The following is a 20,569-nucleotide window of genomic DNA, read 5'->3' as shown; positions in this document are numbered from 1 at the left end:
TAAAGACAGGTACTCATTTTATCTATGTGGCACTGAGTAGTTCCGACCTTTACCTGTGACAAAGGACAATGATTTCATTCAGCATGCCCTCCTGGAGTGGCAGTCCCCATTGCGGTGGTTCCTGTACCCAGGCTATGGTGACAAGGGGACTGTGATCATCACCTGCAGGCCAGGGCAGGCTATATGACCTTGAATGAATCCAGCAGGTTTTCTGCTTTGGTGAGAGTCATGCTGGCTACAAGGCTTCCTGGGTTCATGATCTCATTCTAACTCAGAAACACTCTTGTGTATGAATTGCTAGTTGCTGGGTTAGAGGAGGGTTTAGATGACAGGAGCTGATTATAATGTGCAAGGAGAAAAGGAAGAGAAATGGGAGGAAATAAGGGGCCTTGGATTGGAATGAGAAGAGAAAGATTGTATTCTCTGCAGCTATTCACCCTGCTACAAACTGCTGTGCCCAAAGGGCACTTGGGAGATATGCCTCCCACCCCAAATGGGCACACATTAAATAGTGCAGAAGTGGAATATGCTGTCTTGAGTGTGTGTGTATGTGTGTGCTCATCAGAGGAGCTATTATATCCACCTAGTCCTATTTTCTGGCGGCATGGACCACAATAAGAGCACACACGAAGAGCCCTGGAGCACAGTGACTGGAAGACTGACAGCTCAAGACTATAGAGGTGGTCCCAGAGCCTCTGCACATCCAAAATACACATTGAAATTCCCTCTTCGGAGATACCCAGAATTCCTTGGTGTTTTGGCCACAGCAGCACAGCAGTCAAATGTGATAATGCAGCACAGTAATGCCAAAAAAATAAAATATCAGAGTTTGAATTTGAACTCTAGAACTTTCACACTCCTCTGTATTTCACATTCTTGTACATTAAACTGAGGATAGAAATACTTGCCTTGTCTACCTCACAGGGTTGTTCTAAGGATCATATCATATCGCATTCTCAAAATGTATCAAGGATAAAGTACGTTTCCACATGAAGTGTTGTTGGTTATTCCTAGATCCCGGTTCCTTCTTTCCCTCCTTCCTTTTTTTCTTCCCCCAGCCCTTCTTCTCTCCTCCCTTCCATACTCATCCTCCTCCCTCCCTCCCTCCCTCGTTTCTTCCTTCCTACATTCCTACATTCCTACTATCTTCTAAGATTTCCAAAGCCTAAGTGCAGTGCAACGGGGAATTTGGCTTCCATCACTGGAAGTTGTTGTTTAAATCATCTCTCTGTGAATGAATTCACTTACACCTCCTCACATCTAAATGGAAGGAAACATCAAGTAACAAACACTGACAGTAAGGAACAGACACACAGCAAGTTCATATGGCATATTTAGAGCTGATTTGTTATATAGGAAAGCATCTTTCAGATACTCTAGACTAATATATATTTTGTCCTTTCCTTTAGTTTTTGGTAGTCCTTTAAAATCTATTTCTTCAAAATCTTTTGACTTTGGAATTAAGATATCTTAGGTGCTGTGCCAATAAATTTAGAAAAAGACTTTTGTAATTACATGATGTCTAAGCCAGTACAAACCAGTCAGGGAAAATACAGCCCTGGAACAAGCTGAATCTTGTAGTTCATTTGTGGTTTTAAAATGATTAACTTGTAGGAAAGGAAAACCAATTATACTGCAATAAATCTTATTACAAAGAACTTTAAAACAAGCACATGTTTAATTACTAATCTAGACATTTTTACTCACAGCCTTCCTTGCCTTTCATGTGGTAATATATGTAATTTATTGACCACTTTGGAAAATTTGTTTTGCCATCAAGCTCCAGTTCCAGTAAATGTAATATGATACAGAGGATCGAGAGGAAGAGGATGATGAGGCGTATAAACCCCTAGTCTAACATGACTCTAAGACACTGCTTCTATTTCAGTGAGCAAACATTTGAGTATGCCCTAGTTTGTCCTTAAGCCTAGTTGAATAAGCAAGATAGGTAGGGACCCCTCTATCCTGTTACCAATTATAAAGTTATGCTCTATCAGTTACTGACTGGAGAAGTGTGCTTAGTAAAGGCCTAGGCAACCTTACACATGGAATTGAAGTGCCATTTCTTCAGGAATTCAGAGAGAATTAGCTTATCTTCTTCTTCTACAAAGCACATTGCTTTTGCTTTTCTTCCAGCATTTCTATCTCCCATTAGCTTGCAGAAGCATTGAGCCTTGGGATCATGTCTTGTGCCTACAGCTCTGCCTTTTACTTAGAACATTCTGACCCAAATTGGATTGAGGCCTGACCTGATATGGAACTATGAGGCTCCACATAACATACAAGTTGTATAACACAATGATGGTGCCAATGTTTCTAAAGGAGTCAAAGTTGCAACAGAAATGGTAACCGTAATGGGTTCAGGAAACTTCTGGGGGCATCAGTAGGGAATGCATTTGATTCTGACAGACTCTCACGGTGTCCTCAGCTTTCATCTCCCTATCTCTTCTAGATAATATGTTACTTGAGGGTGGAGGCACTAATTATCTCTTATTCTTGATGATTCTTTTCTTATTTCTCTACCCCAATGCCAAATGCTACTATAGCACATGTCAATGCTCAGTGCATAGTTTATGAACTGCACTGAATGTACTTCTGACATGTGATTAATTCCTCTGAGCTTTGTTATGTGGCTTCAACCCAAAGCCCTACTATCCTACTGAGACTGTGCTTTCCAAGTTTTCTGAACAGCTGCGTTTCCTTATTGTCAAGCACAAGACTCTTTATCCTCATGTCTGACTACTTTTGGACTTTGGGGGATGGTTAGGGGTGGAAGATTTTGATACTGCTGACATCTCCCTGCATTTTGAAGGTCCTGGCATTCATAGCTTCTCTAAAGTCACACTTGATTGGTGTTTCTCTTAGTTCTATTAGTTCTGTGATTTTTTTCTTCTGCTTTCCTATAAATATTCCTTAAGTTTCTCTCTTCAGGCATTTTCTTTCTCCTTGTAATCTTGCCTTTTGCTGCCTAATGCACATCTGGCATTTCCAGTGGCCCGTTCCTGAGAAGACACCACCTCTTAAGGTTATATCTCTAGCCCTATCTTGATCTGAATTTTTAGTGGCTGTTGCAACTCTCCATTTGAAGGTCTTGGTGGTGACACTGAACTTCACAAAGCAAGATGGTACCTGATTGGTCTCAGTTTGCTTCACCAAGGTCACTCACCTCTTGTCACTTACCTCCTAATTTCTTCCCTGTTCTTTGACCACATTGGTGACTTTCTGTTCTTCACATCTATAAGCTCATTCCTGCCTCAGGGTCTTTGCAATTGCTCTTCCCCTTTGGGGCCTACCTACCTTGGTTCTCCACAGCCTGGCTCCTTATTCTTAGGCAGCCTGGGGGCAGCTACTTCTCTCATGGCACTCTGTTCTACTTCCTCTATAGGGTTTATCACTCTCTCACTGTAGCTCTGTCACCTGTTTGTTTAAAGGCAAGTTCTATGAGACTGAGTATGGGTCACATTGTAGCCTTAGCACCCAGCACCCATTAGGCATTCCATTACCGAATTCTGCATTAGGAAAACCTGGGTCTTAATCCTTGATCTGTTACTGACCAGCTGTGTACCATTGGGTAATTTAGTTTGCCTCCTCAGACAATCATGTTCTCTTCCATAAAAAGATGGAGCTCTGATTTTAAACCACTTTCCATGCACCATCTAAGAGGCCCCATTAGGTGTGTGTCAGGTTGGAGAAGTAATGAGAGGAGGCCTAGTAGGAAGTAACTGGGACCCTCTGACCCAATTCTACCTCAACAAGAATAGTTTTCCTTCTATTTTGCTACACATGTTGGACTTCTATGTAAAGTTTCATGCACAGAAAGGTGTCTACATTAAAATTAAACATACAAAGTTTTAAGATCACTGATTCTGATCATTATTAGCCCTTTTTCATCTTGGATTATGATTATATCCAAAGCACCTTTCCTTTCCTCCCACAAGTCAATTCGAGCTTCCTAGTACTGTTTTTGGTTTCGTCACACAAATCCAAACGTCAGAGTTATTGTTGACAGATTCCTGTTCCTCCCCTCCTCCACGCAGCCCATTGCCTAACTGTCCTAAATGACTTCCTCATCAGTTGCTTATTTTTATTCCCATTGCCTAAGCCCTGGGTCAGGACCTGATAACCTCTTACCTAGACCACTGCAATAACCTGCACACTGTCCTCCCTGCATCCTGTGCTGGTCATCCTTTCCCACACAGTTCCAATTCATCTTTCTGAACAATATTCTAGAAGTTTTTGTTTAAAATCTTCAGTGGCTTTTTTATTGCCTATACAGTGAATCTAGATGACCTATCCAGGAGGCTGTCCTGGACAAAACACAATCTGTGCCTACCATGTCCATGGCCCTCTCTTCACAGTCCCATACACAGGGGTCGCCATGCTTTGTGCCACAGGATTCCACTCTCCTGGCCAAAGCATCTGGCTAGACATATACAGTCTAGACAGTGACCTCCAAGGCAACCCAGGAAAAGAACTTTGCCTAACACGTGTTCTATATTGGATGACAGTCAATTGACTAATCAGATGCTCTCCAATGGAAAATTTAAATGCAAGTTTGAGGGAATCCACAGACATCAGGGCACAAAAGAGTGAAGAAAAACAGAAAGAAGATGTGTCTAGCAGGAGCTCTGAGCTAGAAGTCATGAGTGGGTGAGAAACCATCAGGCAAAGAGAGAGCAGAGGGAGTTCTTTGCCAGTGAGAACAGAAGTGGAAATGGAGATAGGGAGTGGCTGACCTGCATAGATGGACACACGTTGCATATGCTACCTTCTCCATGAAGCCTCCCTTTGTCACACTAGACCAACGTCATCTGCCTTCTGAACACAGTACTTAACTCCTCTATTTTGGCTTTAATCCATTTTGTATCTTCTGGGACTCTTTGAATGCAAGTAGTAGAACTGAATTCTAGCTAAGGATGCTGGATAGTTCACAGAATTGAAAAATATCCAGAAGGACAGGATCTAGCAGATTCCTAGTATCTTAGGAGCAGACACCCAGACTTCCTTTGGCATTCCACTGAGATGATTCTGCTCACCTGCTCCCACCTTAGACTACTCCACCCAAGAGTCAAACTCCAAGAAGAGGGAGCCACATTCTCTCGGTTTAAGACCATCAGCCACCCTTGGTGGGGCAGTGTAGGGGTGGACAGACTTACAGCCCATATAGCATAATGACTCTGGGGGACAAAGAAGGGAAAGGTCCTCAAAACAGAAGTGGGATGTTTTTACTAAAAGACAGAGGACATTATGCAGGCAAACAAAGCAAAAACAGATTTGCAGTACATACCATTCATATTTCAAATAATCATATTTCAAATAATCATGAAATATGATTATTTGAAGAACTGTCTTTTTCTCCACCTAACGGAGGCAAGTAATACATGTTCCCCTTGAGCAAAGGATCCATTATTTACTTTTCTTTGATTCCTCAATAAGTACAATCTTATTACTAATGGCTAAAATTTGTGGAAAACACACAGTGAGCCATGCATTATGCTGAGTGTGTTATGTCTGTATCATCTGATTTTCTCAGCAAAAAATATACAGTAATTCTATTATTAAACTCACTTTATAAGAGGAAAAATCATGGCATGAAGAGGTTAAAAATTTTCTTAGAAACACAGCCAGTAAGAAATAGAATTAGGGTGTGGACTTTTGTGTGACCCCATGTTCTTAACCACTCTGATGTACTGACTCCATGGTATATGAAATGATTAATATATATATATTTCTAATAAAAGTATTTTCCTTGCTTGTTCAAAAAATCTTTTAGACCAGGTGCGGTGGCTCATGCCTGTAATACCAGCACTTTGGGAGGTCAAGGCATGCGGAACACGAGGTCAGGAGTTCAAGACAAGCCTGACCAACATGATGAAACCCGTCTCTACTAAAAACACAAAAATTAGCTGGGCATGGTGGCACGTGCCTGTAATCCCAGCTACTCAGGAGGCTGAGGCATGAGAAGCACTTGAACCCAGGAGGTGGAGGTTGCAGTGAGCCCAGGTCACATCATTGCTTTCCAGCCTAGGTGACAGAGCAAGACTCCATCTCAAAAAAAAAAAAAAAAAAAAAAAAAAAAGTCTTTTAAAACTTCATTTAGTCCTGTACACATCTACAACTTAACAGATCTGGCGACAACTCAGAGAAAAGCTAAGAAGAAGTAGCAAAATAGGAGAGAAATGGCTGAGGAAAGAAAGCCAAAAAAAAATATTATGATGTGAAAAATCCCAAAGTAAACCCCAGTGTCCATAGAAGAAGAGACATCCAGATTGCTGAAAATATAAATGAGACTAGCTGGGTGCAGTGACTCACGCCTGTAATCCCAGCACTTTGAGAGGTTGAGTTGGGCAGATTACCTGAGGCCAAGAGTTCAAGACCAACCTGGGCAACAGGGTGAAACTCTGTCTGTACTTGAAAATATAAAATTTAGCCAGGTGTAGTGGTACATGCCTGTAATCTCAGCTATTTAGGAGGCTGAGGCATAAGAATCACTTGAACCTAGGAGGCAGAGGGTGCAGTGAGCCAAGATTGGGCTACTATACTCCAGCCTGGGAAACAGAAGGAGACTCTGTCTCATATAAGTAAACAAATACATAAATAAATAATAAAATAAAAGAAACTGCCAACAAGGACCTTTTGTAGACAGAGAGAACATGGTTATTTTTACTCTAACACATAGAACAGATCAAAATATTAAGTAAAACCAACAAATTTTAAATACAGTTATAGTTCATATAAAGGTGAACTATCTGGGGCCACCACTACTCTTGCCAGTTTAAGTTAATGGAGCTCTCCACCACCCTCATCCTGCTGAGGGGCCTGGAAGCAATTTCAGCTTGCTTCACTTCCTCAATGTTCATAATCTTAGAATGTAACTTCCTGCATCTAGCCCCCAGAGAAGTGAAACCATCAAGTTTCTCAGGCTATTGCTGGACATGGCCACTGAAGGGACAAATTTGCTTCAATACCTCAAGTGAGTCATTTGTGTTCCTAGAATGCAGGCCTTAGAAGGGACAAAAGACAGCATGGGCAAAACTGAGCTGAAAAGCATGGTATCCAAAGACTTTTGTGACTCAGGTGATCATGTTCTGTGTACTGACTTTACAACAAGGAATCACAGTTGTACCCCTTTCTAGGTTCCATCCAGGAGATCTCAGCTAAGGATATACCCCATAGCAGGGTTACCCACATTTGAAAAAGATGACAATTGAAGGCAGGGAGTTGGTTCCATGGAAGTCGGTGGTTTTCTCTGTCACTGTGACTCATCTAACCCATCTTCCGACCATAACTTCCCTCTGCCTTCATGCTCTTTTAGGCATTTTCAAGTGCTGGGCATGGGGAAACCCCGGACTACCCAGAAAATCAGTGTTCATGGTGAGGTTGCTCAGAGACATGAAGAAGATAGGTAGAAGCTCTGGTGGCTCACGGCCATGCCATCCTCGGAGCAGGGCAAGAAGGATCCCCAGACTGGGCCCCATACTTTAGAGTGTTTTACACATCAAAAAACACTGAAATATAAAGATATTTTAAATTTAGTATCATAAGAAGGTTTTTGAAATTTTGCTTCCCATTTGAGTGAATGGCATATGGGAGAAGGAGGCACAAGCTGCATTGGCTCACAGAGTCAGTACAGACAAGGCTGAGAGTGTGGCAATATATGTACATGGATGATAGAGAGGTCAAGTTTAAAACTGTCTGCCTCAAATTACATGAAGTAGGGCTCTATGCAGATGAGGTTACCCAGATATCTTTGTTCCCTTGCTATTCCCTGCTTGAGTCATGTAGTTTGGGCAGGTGCTTAGAACCACCTGGAAATCTTAGGTCAGAAAAGTGAGGCACTGGAGGTCATCTATGCACCATAGGGCACTTGAACTAGTAAATTTCCATTCTAGGCTTGGGCAGGTCTAATCATGCTGTGGTGTCAGGGCCCAGCCTTCAGCCTGCCTTCCTCTAAGAGAGCCACATTAGCAATCAGGCTGACAGGCTCAACAGCCTGTTGGTTGGGGGTCGGGGGTGAGAGGTAGTGAAGGGATGGGATAAAGTGGAAAGGGGGACAGGGGAGTCCACACAACTTTGGCCTCTAGTCTGTGAGGATCACATCCAAGGAATAAGCTGCAGGTTGTCAGTTGTGAATAAGAGCTGAGCCATGGGCATGGCTTGATGTATAACTTCTAAATATTTAGACACATAGTCAGTAGGTTTCCAACTGCATTCTTACCCTTTACTACTCTCCAGTATTTGGGGTAGTCCCCCACCCAGCCTTGCTTCATAATCAAAAGCTCCTATGCTGACTTCCTATAAGTGGGTATCATTACTTTCTACTTTAACGTTCTAGTCAAGGAGTCATAGAAATTTTTTTTCCATAAAAGGTATAATTAGCGAGTAGGAATTGCATATATTTAAGGTGTACAACTTGATGTTTCCTATGCATACACTTTGAAAAATGATCACCATGATCAAGCTAATTAGCTTGATTGATCACATCCTGTAGTTACTATTTCCCTCCTTTCTTCTTTCTTTTCTTCCTTCCTTTTTTTCCTGTGGTGAGAACACTTTAGACCTACCCTCCTAGCAAATTTCAAATAGACAACTCAGCATCATTAACTGTAGTCACGATGCTATACATTAGATTTCAAAAAAACTTGTTCATTTTGCATAACCAAAGGTTTGTACCCTTTGTCCCACATCTCCTTATTCCCCCCTCCCCCAGTTCCTGGCCGCCGCCATTCTACTCTCTGCTTCCCTGAACCTGACTTTTTAGATTCCACATATAAGTGAGGTCACGCAGTATTTGTCTTTCTGTGTCTGACTTACTTCACTTAGCATAATGTCCTGCAGGTTTATTCATGTTGTTGCAATTGGCAGGATTTCTTGCTTTTTTATGGATGAGAACTATACTGTTGTGTCTCTTTCTGTGTGCATATATATATCTCATTATATCTCATTTTCTTTATCCATTTATTCATTGTTGGACATTTAGTTGGTTTCTATATCTTGGCAATTGTGAATAATGCTGCAATGAACATGGGAATGCAGATAGTTCTTCAGAATCCAAATTTTATTTCCTTTGGGCATATACCTAGTGGGAGTGACTAAACTTTTTTTTTTGTGATGGAATCTCACTCTGTTGCCCAGGCTGGAGTGCAGTGGTGCCATCTTCACTGACTGCAACCCCTGCCTTCTGGGATTGAGCAATTCATGTGCCTCAGCCCCCCAAGCAGCTGGGACCACAGGTGCCCACCCCTATATCTGGCAAATTTTTGTATTTGCAGTACAGTTGGAGTTTGACCATGTTGGTCAGGCTGGTCTCAAACTCTTGACCTCAAGTGATCCACCTGCCTTGGCCTCCCAAAGTACTGGGATTACAGGGATGAGCCACTGCATCCAGCCAAAAGTAACCAAACTTTTAAGGTGGACTTGTACTGATCCTACTTCTGTAACTATTGATTCACCAATCTGTACATGTCCAAGCTTCCTCTGAGAGAGAATCCAATTCACTGACCAGTTGCGATTCAGTATGGAGCCTCTCTGTTGAGAAGACCTTTTATGGCTATGTTCCAGAGATTATTTTTCCCACCATGAGTGCCTTGGGTGAGGGATCACTCTTTGAGCTAATCACCTGTGGTCACAATGGCAGGTCACATGCTGATATCAGCATGGTGACTTTTCCTTGGGAAATCTCTGAAGAGGCTGCAAGAAGAGGAGATGCTCAGCTCCATGCCCCGTACATGCTCTTTCCCCCATCCCTTACCACTATCTTGGCCACTGAATGCAACGCTTGCACTAATTTTTTTTTAAGGTCATTTGAGCAATTATTGTCACTCCCACCTAAAATATGCCAGCTGTAAAAATGTGTGAGAATGTAAACTAAACCATCTGGCTCTTCTGAAAAAAACGAAGAGAAAATAAGAATTCTTCCTACTTCAGTGTATGACTTAGAACCTTTCACATTACTTAGGAAGATGTAGTCAGCTTCTTTTACTGTAAATTTAATATGGTTACAGTAATATCTTATGTGTCTGGGTCATTTCCTTTACAATGATCAAAACAGTCATAATAAAATTAAGACAGTGGAAAAATAAGTTGTTTCTGTATGTAGACAACAAATAAACTCCTTTTCATTGCACAATAGTTCGCACAAGTTTAGTGGCTATTTTTGTATAATCTATAGAGAAATTGAGAAGGTTAGTTATAGAGCTTATATTTTCATGTCCTTAAGCTGACCTAAATACTGGATTGGTCATTTTTTAGTCCAGTAGTGCCAGCACACCTAGCTAATTTTCATCTTTAGCAGAGACTGGGTTTCACCATGTTGGCCAGGCTAGTCTTGAATTTCTGACTTCAGGTGATCTGTCTTGGCCTCCCAAAGTGCTGGATTACAGGCGTGAGCTATCATGCCCAGCCTACAATACATTTTCTTTTCTTTTTTTTTCTTTCTTTTCTTTTCCCTCCCTTCCTCTCCCATCCCCTCACCTCCCCTCCTCTCTCCTCTCCTCTCTTCTCCTCTCCTCTATTTTCTTTTGAGACAGAGTCTTGTTCTGTCACCCAGGCTGGAATGTAGTGGTACGATCTCTATCTCAGCTCACTGCAACCACCGCCTCCCAGGTTCAAGTGATTCTTGTACCTCAGCCTCTCTAGTAGCTGGGATTACAGGCATTCACTACCATGCCTGGATAATTTTCGTGTATCTAGTAGATATGGGATTTCTCCATATTGGCCAAGCTGGTCTCGAACTCCTGACGTCAAGGGATCCGCCCACCTCAGCCTCCCAAAATGGTGGGATTCCAGGCGTGAGCCACTGCACCTGGCTAATACATTTTCTTTAACCATCCATCTGTCAATGGACATTTAACATGTTTCTACCTCTTGGCTGCTATGAATAATGCTTCACTGAACATGAGAGTGCAAATACTTCCTATTTTTAGTTGTTTTGAATAAATATTCAAAAGTGATACTGCTTGATCACATGGTAGTTCTATTTTTAACTTTTGAGGAATCTTCAAACTGTTTTCCACAGTGGCTGCCTGTTTTACATCCCCACAAACAGTACATTAAAATTCTAACTTCTTCACATCCTTGTCAACACTTGTTATCTTCTGTTTTATTTAATGATGCTATCCTAAAAGGTGTGCAGTAATATCAAATTATAGATTTGATTTGCATTTCTCTGATAATTAGTGATGTTGAACATATTTTCATATAGCAGTTGGCCATTTGTATGTCCACTTGGAGAAATGTTTATTCAATCCTTTGCCCATTTTATTGAAAAAATGGGTTATCAGTTATTTTTGTCATTGAGTAAGAGTCTCTTATATATTTTGGATATTAATCCCTTATCAGATACATGGTTTGCAAATATTTTGTCCCATGTCGTAGGTTGACTCTATTGCTATTTTCCATTGCTACACAGAAGCTTTTTAGTTTGATGGTGTCTCACTTGTCTATTTCTGCTTTTGTTGCCTGTGGTTTTGGGGTCACATCCCAGAAATCAATGTTAAGACCAATGTTATAAAGGTTTCTCCATATTTTCTTCTAGAGGTTTGATAGTTTCAGGTCACACATATAAGTCTTTAATGCATTTTGAGTTGGTTTTCATGTATGGTGTTAGATAAGGGTCCAATTAAATTTTTTTGCACATGAATAATGTTTTCTCATTTTTTAAAGTTGAGTATTGAAATTTCCCACTATTATTGTATTATTGTCTATTTCTCTATTCAGTTCTATCAATGTTTGCTTCATATAATAGGTCCTTGGTTATTGGGTGCATATATGTTTATAACTGTTTATCTTTCTGGTGAATTAAAAAAAATTAATGTTATCATTAAACAGTGGCCTTCTTTGTCTTTTGTAATGTTTTTGACTTAAAGTCTATGTTATCTCTCTTTGAATTCACTGATTCTTTCTTCTTCTTGATTAAGTCTGCTTTTGGGCTGCTATAACACAACACCTTACACTGGAAGGCTTATAAACAACAGAAAGTTGTTTCTCAAATTTCTGGAGACTGAAAAGTCAAAGATCAAGGTGACAACAGATTTGGTATCTGGTGAGAGCCCACTTCCTTCAATGAGGGACATCTTTCCACTGTAACTTCACATTCTATTCCGCAGCTCCAGAATTTTGGTTTGGTTCTTTTTTATATTTTCTATCTCTTTGCTGACATTCTGATTTTGTTCATGTATTCATTTTCTTAATCTCTTTAAAAGCATCTTTATATCACTACCTTGATTTTTTTTTCAGGGAATTCATATACATCTGTTTCTTTAGGGTCATTTTTTGGAGGTTTATTTTGTTCCTTTGATCAGGCCAGGTTTTCTGTTTCTTTGTATGCCTTGTAACTGTGTTAGAATCTATATATTTGAAAAAACAGCCACGTCTCCCAGTTTTTATGGGCTGACTTTGAAGAGGAAAATACCTTCACTAAGTGTCTCAACTAGAGATTCTGCTGGGTAGCTCTCAAACTTTTTCTGTGGGTGTATTCTCTCTGTATTCGAGCACATGAATTCTGAATTAGAGGGATTTGCCAGTTTATTTTTGCAGGGGCTCATAAAATCTTGCTCCCTCTGGTGACTGCAACACTGAAGGTTTTCTGGAGCTGCTCCAAGCTGCCCATTTCTCTTGGTGTTAGCAACCTGCAGGCTGGTAGCTTATTCCAGGTCCTGTCAGTGCTCTGAGTCTAGTGATACAGAAACCAGCATCTTGGGCAGCCCCCAGAATAGTTGGAATATAAACATACATGTAATTCTCTTTCTACCCCAAGAAGGAGGCTATGGAGCTGTATTGGCCTCTATCTGCTATACCACAGGTCCTCCTAAGCAGTATCAAGCTGCCCAACTTTTTTGTTGTCATTGGTCCCTATACCTCTATATCGTCAGGTCCTGTCAGCGCTCTGAGACAGGTGAGACAGAAACCAGTCCCCTGGCAGCTCCCTGCAAAACCAGAACGTTGAACACATGCTCCAACACTTTTCCTTCCCAGGGAAAAGCCAGGAGTCGGTGGTTTTCTCCTACTTATTTTGCACTGAGCCAGGAGGAGCAAGTACATCAAGTGAGTGCTGCAAACCTTCACCTTCGTTCTCAGCAGACTTCAACCTGTGCTCTATCTGTCAGCACTCAGATTCAGGTAAGACAGAAACCAGTCCCTTGAGCAGCCCCACAAAAGGTCTGAATGTTGGATGTACTGGCTAGTCTTCTCCTTCCCTCCCCAAGCAGAAGCCAGGAGCTGCAAATTTTCTACTGATCATTCACACTGAACTGGGAGAAAGGACTACAGCGAGTGAGTGCCATGAGATTTTCTACTGGCTGCAGTGAGGCTGGTATTGCCTTTCCTCGAAGTGCAGGAACCTCCTAACTGGTTTCTGGGTTTCTTAAGAGGGAAACTGATTTATGTATTCTCATTGATTCAGTGTCTCCCTGCAGGGAAGTAGAGTCTGGTGCCTTCTGTTTTGCCATCTTGCTAACATAACTCCTTAAGTGGTTTATATCTTATGGTTTGCATCTTAATTTGCCAACACTCAGGAAAGTATAAATTTTACTGTATGAAAATTACATGTAATTATGTGTGTAAATTATATTTGAATGAATATGACTTAAAAATATATTAATAAGAAATTAACATAACAAAAAATTTTTTTTAATTCCATACAACTATATAACCTAAACTCTCCTGGATATTCTCCCTTGATACTCAGCAATTTATATATCATTAAGTTCCATTTAAAACATGGCTTTGCCTGGATTAAATTTTCTTTTGTTTATTTGTATTTTTGGGGAAGAGATGGGGTTTCACCATGTTAGCCAGGCTGGTCTTGAACTCCTGAGTTCAAGCAATCTGCCCATCTCGGCCTCCCAACGTGTTGGGATTATAGGCGTGAGCCCCTGTGCCTGGCCAAAATTTTCTGATGTATGGTCCATGTTTACCTCTGCTTTAAATATTTTTTCTTTCTATTCTTAAGTATGTTTTTAAACAAATTCTAAAATTTTCAATACCATGGAGAAGTCATCATCCAAGGTTCATCATTTCTAAATAAGAAGTAAATTTCATTCTACATTCATCACTGCTTTCTCAGTGCCTAAGAAATGTCTGCTACATAACATTTAGTAATTTAAAATATATAAATGAATAGAATGTTTTTTGACAATTCACTGTCAAAGCGGTTAAGAAAATTAGGCCTCAGAGTTAGCTCCTGTTTTTAAATCTTGTCTTTGCCAGTTAGAAGTTGTGTGGCCTTGGATAGTGTGAGGCTCATTACTTCTGTTTGCAAAAAGGGTTAATAATAATGATGTTTATATCACATGTAAAGTGCTTGGCTTAATGAGAGCCTAACAAATGACACATTTCCCTTGTCTAAGTGTAGTTATTCAAATAATAATTTCTCATCAATTCTTTTCTACACATTTATCTTAATTGACTGATTACTAACAATCCGTGTTCACTCCAATCAACTTTGATGAGGCTTGAAATGCCAACTAAACTGTTTCTTTACAGCGTTTTACTTTTACTCTCAAATACAATTATATTACTCATTTCCACTTTCAGTAGTTGATAGAATCTAGCAAATGACTAACAAACTAGACCTTCAATAAATGTTGTGTTCCTTAATCACATATTTATACCACTGTTTTTCACTTTCTCAAAGTTCTTCACTTGGCACAAGAACTACATGAGAGTAGAGCCATCTGATCTCATCTATTCTTATATCATTCCACTTGCTTTCCTATCCCAAGCCTGACCCTAGCAGGCTTCTGGTCTGACTTCCTCTTGGTTCTCTAGTTCTAGTTTCTGGGAGGCAGCTTCTGGCTCCAGCCTCTGGCTCTGTTCTCTTGGGTTCCTCACCTTAGCTCTCCTTACAACCAATATTACTGTGGAATCATAGGACATCTTTCTTTTCCATGCCTCACCCACCATCCACTGTCATATAAGAAAAGCAACAACTGATATCCTGCAGGGCCAGGCGTCGAGTGTGTTTGTTATATTTCCTTCAGGCTGCTGTTTTATTTTTATTAACAATAATTTATTATATATGTATGTATAGCATATTATTAAATATATTTATGTTGTAGGAAAAACCAGGTTCTTGTCACATGACCAGGAAAGATCAGGCTTGCAAACACTTTGAAGGGTGAAGAAGAACAGAATTCATTGGGTGAAAAATAGAAACAACACAGCAAAATGTGATGAAGTCCTGCTAACAGGCTCGCCACCTCACCAATTAAACCCAGGTTTCCACACAGAACAGGAGGGGCCAGGTCCTTCCCACTGCAAATTGCGCAAACTTCTGTGGCTCCACCCCATTCTCTCAGTGCACAGGCTGATTGGAAATTCTCCAGGGACCTCTTTATACTTGACTATCTCATTTATACATAGTAATATATAACATTTAATATTTCTATAATAATTTATTTCTCTGGCAAATATTTATATACTTATCACAGGAAGAAAATATTACAGACATTGTTGAAGCTCCTTCTTATCTATGAATCTAAACATTTTGTTTTTGAACTAAAGGTTTGCTCATTGCTCTAGGGTGATGTATATGTGACTGAAAATTACTTGGTAAAACTTAAGTAACTCCTAAGGAGTGTGGTGCTAAAATCAGCTTAGGAGTCCTTCTCTTCTTTCTTTCTTTCTTTCTTTTTTTTTTTTTTTTTTTTTTTTTGAGACGGAGTTTCGCTCTTGTTACCCAGGCTAGAATGCAATGGCGCGACCTCGGCTCACCGCAACCTCTGCCTCCTGGGTTCAAGTAATTCTCCTGCCTCAGCCTCCCCAGTAGCTGGGACTACAGGTGTTCACCACCATGCCCAACTAATTTTTGTATTTTTTTTTTTTTTTAGTAGAGACGGGGTTTCACCATGTTGCCCAGGATGGTCTCAATCTCTTGACCTCGTGATCCACCCGCCTCAGCCTCCCAAAGTGCTGGAATTACAGGCGTGAGCCACCATGCCCGGCCCTCTTCTTTCTTTGAAGCATGTCTACCAGAAGCTTCTGGTAGGGGTCCACACTATGAGAACTACTCATAGTTTTACTCTTACTCTAGTTATCCTCACTTAATGCAACTCAAAATTTGCATAAATCAACAAAGCTTCAGAATGCATTTCTGCTGCTCTCCAACAAGACCTGAAGACTGACACTAATTCTATATGATAAAAGCAGGTAGATGATTTAGGTTTATTGAATCATAAACTTTTGTGACAGAACCAATTTCCTTCTTTTTCATTCTTTCCCATTTAGGTAAGGCATATTTTTATTTGTTTTATAGCATAATATTATATTAATTTTGCCTTGAGATGAAGTCAAAATTAGCAACAGAAAGTTTTCTTTATCTTGTAGACTCTCCATCTGAAGAGGAACCCAATGCTGGACAGACCAGACACTTCATCTCCAGGAGAGTTAGGGCTGAGCAGAAATTGATGTGGGCAGGAGGGGACGGAAAAAAGACCGTAAGAGATGGAAGGGATCTGATGCTATCCCTTCTGAAGCACATTCCACTCCAGACAGAAAGGTGATAAAAAAAAAATAGCAGGACTATTTTAAACCAATGGCTCTCAAGCTTTCATCTGTATCAGAAAACTCAGATTGTTGAGTTCCATCACCAGAGTTTCTGAAGCCTTAGGTCTAGGGCCACTGGAGAATTGAAATTTCTAGAAAATTTTCAGGGTATGCTGGTGTTGCTGGTCTGGGAATCACGTTATAAGAACCACCATCTTATACCAATCCCAATACTCCAGGTCTATGCATAAATGCATAACGTAAGACTCTCTTTTGGGTAACACATTGAACTTCTGTAAGCTTCTGGATATTATTGTCATAACTCTGGGTTACACATTGCAGTGGGATCATTATTATTCCCTTAAAATATTTTAATCTGTGTTCAAAAACAAAACTCTTGGAAACCAACTTAAACTATCAAAGCCTCAGCTTCCATAGTCATGGCTCTTTTAGAATTTGTCTAGTGGGTTTTCTGGTGAAAACTAGACTGCCCCCAAAAAGCGTTGACTCCCCTTTATCAGTGACCTTTGCTTGAGTCACTTTCTAGACATTATTAGAAGGCAACAAGGAATGGAAAAACACATATTAAATTGATATCCCACATGCTGACTGATCCAGATTCAAACGGTAACAGAGACAACTGAAGACTGAAAATAAAATAGCTTCCTGTTGATAGCATCCTGGTCTTGCGGCATACCTGCTGCTTTTATGTTCTCATTTTGAATACAGAATTTCTGCGTTTTTAAAAAATTATAGCAGGTGACCATGGATCAATTGCTATAAAGTTTAATTTGTATAAGGAGCATGCTGGGTAACCCAGGAAACACATTCATCCTCATCGTAGTAATAATGCATTTCCTATGTGCCAGGTGTCATACATTTTATGGGTGTTATTTCATGTACTCCTCAGAATAACCCTGCGAATGGATACTACACTTATACAGGAGGAAATAGGCACAGAGAGATTGAGGTATGTACTGAAGGTCACACAGTAAGTGGCACAGCCAGGATGTGAGCCCAAATAGTCTGCTCTTAACCACTAAGATATAGTAGCCCTGATGATTCCATAGACTCTGCTACTTTATCTTTGGCTTCATGCTTCAATTTCTCTTTTAAAATTTTTATTTTATTTTATTTTTGGTACAGAGTCTTGCTCTGTCACTCAAGCTGGAGTGCAGTGGTGAAATCATGGCTGGCTGCAGCCTCAACCTCTTGGGCTCAAGCCATCTTCCCCGCTCAGCTTTCTGAGTAGCTGGGACTACAGGCATGCCACCACGCAGAGCTTTAAAAAAAAAATTTTTTTTTTTTTTGTAGAGACAATTTCTTGCCATGTTGCCCAGGCTGGTCTCTAACTCCTGGGCTTAAGTGATCCTCCTGCCTCTGCCTCACCTCTTAAAGTACAGGAGAGCGCCACCACTCCCAGCCCAGGAGTCCTGCTCTGTCGCCCAGGCTGGAGTGCAGTGGCATGATCTGGGCTCACTGCAACCTCTACCTCCCGGGTTCAAGTGATTCTCCTGCATCAGCCTTCTGAGTAGCTGGGATTATAGGTGCCCACCACCACACCAGGCTACTTTTTGTATTTTTAGTAGAGACAGGGTTAACCATGTTGCCCAGGTTGGTTTCGAACTCGTGACCTCAAGTGATCTGCCTGCCCCAGACTCCCAAAGTGCTGAGGTTTCAGCTGTGTGCCCCTGCGCCTGGCCCGTTTCCCTTCTTGAAGCTCTGCCGTCTTCCTCATGTGCTCCACTGCTCAGTTTCAGAGTTGATATAGACCGACCCAGTCATGATCTTCCAGTCCTTCCTAATGTGTCTTCTCATAGCGTGCACCTCATAGAGACAAAAGCACTCACCTTATGATGCCACAATTAGTTGGTTACATGGCCATCTTTTGGGGGGGACTCTTTAAGGGGAGATGTCTTATTCCTCTGTTATATCCTCCACTACTTACACTAGACCTGGCACATAGGAAATGCCAATTAACCAAAGATATATCACAACCCTTTCTCCACACTCTTTATTCTCCTTCATTGCTTTATTTTTCACAGTACTTAGACCTCTTAATATACTATATGTTTTTTAATTTAAAAGTTTTGTTTACTACTTAGCTGTAAGACATGCTTTTTTGGTTTTAATAGATAGGACAATTTTCCAAAATGGTTGTACCAATTTACATTCCTACCAGCAACATATGAGATTCCAAACTGCTACAAATCATTGCCAACCCCTGAAATTGACAAGTCATTTTAATTTTAGCCAGTCTGCTGATCTAGGGTAGTGGTATTCCACCGTGGTTTTAATGTGCACTTTTCCATTAGCACCTTTTCACGTGCTTTGTGGTCATATGTATAGCCTGTATTGTGATGAGGCTGTTGTGTTCAAGTGTTTTGCCTATGTCTTTTAAAAGTTGTGTTGTCTATCATTTTCTTATTGATCTATAGATGTTCTTTATATATTTTCTACATGAATTCTTTCTATACAAAAGAATTTATATATATTTAAAATGGACTCAGCCATTCATTCCTTTCTGTAAAAATATATAAATGTCTGTATAAAAAATACATAATTACTCAGCCAATTCACTCCTGAGTTCAGAGAAATTAGTAATGTGATCAGTTACATATGTGTATAAGAATGTTTGTAGCAACTTTATTCCCAATATCCCAAAACTGGAAACAATAAAATATCCAGGAGAACAATAAAAATTTTAGCATATTTATAATATAGGCTGTAACACAACAAATAATAAATTTCAGTATGTGCTACTACATGATGAATCTCAGATAAAATTTTGAATAGAGGAAGCTGACACAAAACAGTACCTCCCATATAATTCCACTACTGTCTTTCTTGTATATAATTTCATTAATTACATGGAATGTAGTGTTTTGTGTCTGACTCGCTCAAAAAACTAATATATACTGATAAAAATCAGATTAATAGTTATCTTTGGAGAGTTATTATTTTTAGAAGGGAAACAAGGAAACCTCCTGAAAGGCTGAAAATATCCTATCTCTATCTTGATGTGGGTGTTGATTACACAGGTATACATAAATATGTAAAAGTTTTTGTTTTTTTTTTATTGCATTTTAGGTTTTGGGGTACATGTGATGAACATGCAAGATTGTTGCATAGGTACACACATGGCAGTGTGGTTTGCTGCCTTCCGTCCCCTCACCTGTATCTGTCATTTCTCCCCATGCTATCTCTTCCCACCTCCCCACTCCCCCGTCCCTCCCCCATTTCCCACCAAGGACCCCAGTGTGTAGTGCTCCCCTCCCTGTGTCCATGTGTTCTCATATATCATTCTACTCCAAGGTCACGTGCACACGAATGTTCATTGCAGCACTGTTTACAATACCAAAGACCTGGAACCAACCCAAATGCCCAACGATGATAGACTGGATAGGGAAAATGTGGTACATATACACCATGGAATATTACGCAGCCATCAAAAACGATGAGTTCACGTCCTTTGTAGGGACATGGATGAACCTGGAAACCATCATTCTCAGCAAACTGACACAAGAGCAGAAAATCAAACACCGTATATTCTCACTCATAGGTGGGTGTTGAACAATGAGAAATATGTAAAAGTTAATTAAACTGTGCCTACGTTTGTATCTGTTATATCCCAGTTAAAAACAAAGTTTTTCAAGACTTTAAAATATATATATATATATATATATATATATATATATATATATATATATATATATTTAAGTCAGGCACAGTCGCTCATGCCTATAATCCCAGCACTTAGAGATCACCAATCTGCCGAGGCAGGTGGATTGCTTGAGCCCAGGGGTTCAAGACAAGCCTGGCCAACATGGTAAAATCCCATTTCTACAAAAAATACAAAAATTAGCTGGGCATGGTGGTGCATGCCTGTAGTCCCAGTTACTTAGAACTGGGACTTAGATCTCAAGAATCACTTGAGCCTGAGAGGTCAAGACTGCAGTAAGATGTGATCGCACTACTGTACTCCAGCCTTGGCAAAAGAGCAAGACTCTGTCTCAAAGATAAAATAATATATTTATTTCCTGCCTCCTCCATCTTGCCTCATGAGGGCCAGGACTTCTGTCTG

General features: G+C 40.3%; 1 long non-coding RNA gene and 1 other non-coding gene across 2 annotated transcripts in view; one reads left to right on the top strand and one right to left on the bottom strand.

Moving 5' to 3' along the window:
- LOC141584820 (uncharacterized) overlaps positions 1-20,569 on the bottom strand; it is a 218,387-nt gene that overhangs the window by 130,719 nt on the left and 67,099 nt on the right. The gene's annotated exons all lie outside the window — the stretch shown is intronic.
- LOC120364797 (U7 small nuclear RNA) lies at positions 16,919-16,980 on the top strand. The gene has a single exon (XR_005579937.1). It is a non-coding gene; the product is annotated as a U7 small nuclear RNA (small nuclear RNA).

Source organism: Saimiri boliviensis, chromosome 6, assembly GCF_048565385.1.
Source record: "Saimiri boliviensis isolate mSaiBol1 chromosome 6, mSaiBol1.pri, whole genome shotgun sequence".
In the NCBI taxonomy this organism is placed as follows: Eukaryota; Metazoa; Chordata; class Mammalia; order Primates; family Cebidae; genus Saimiri; species Saimiri boliviensis.
Note: the sequence above shows the minus strand (reverse complement) of the source record. Positions and strands in the feature narration are given on the sequence as shown.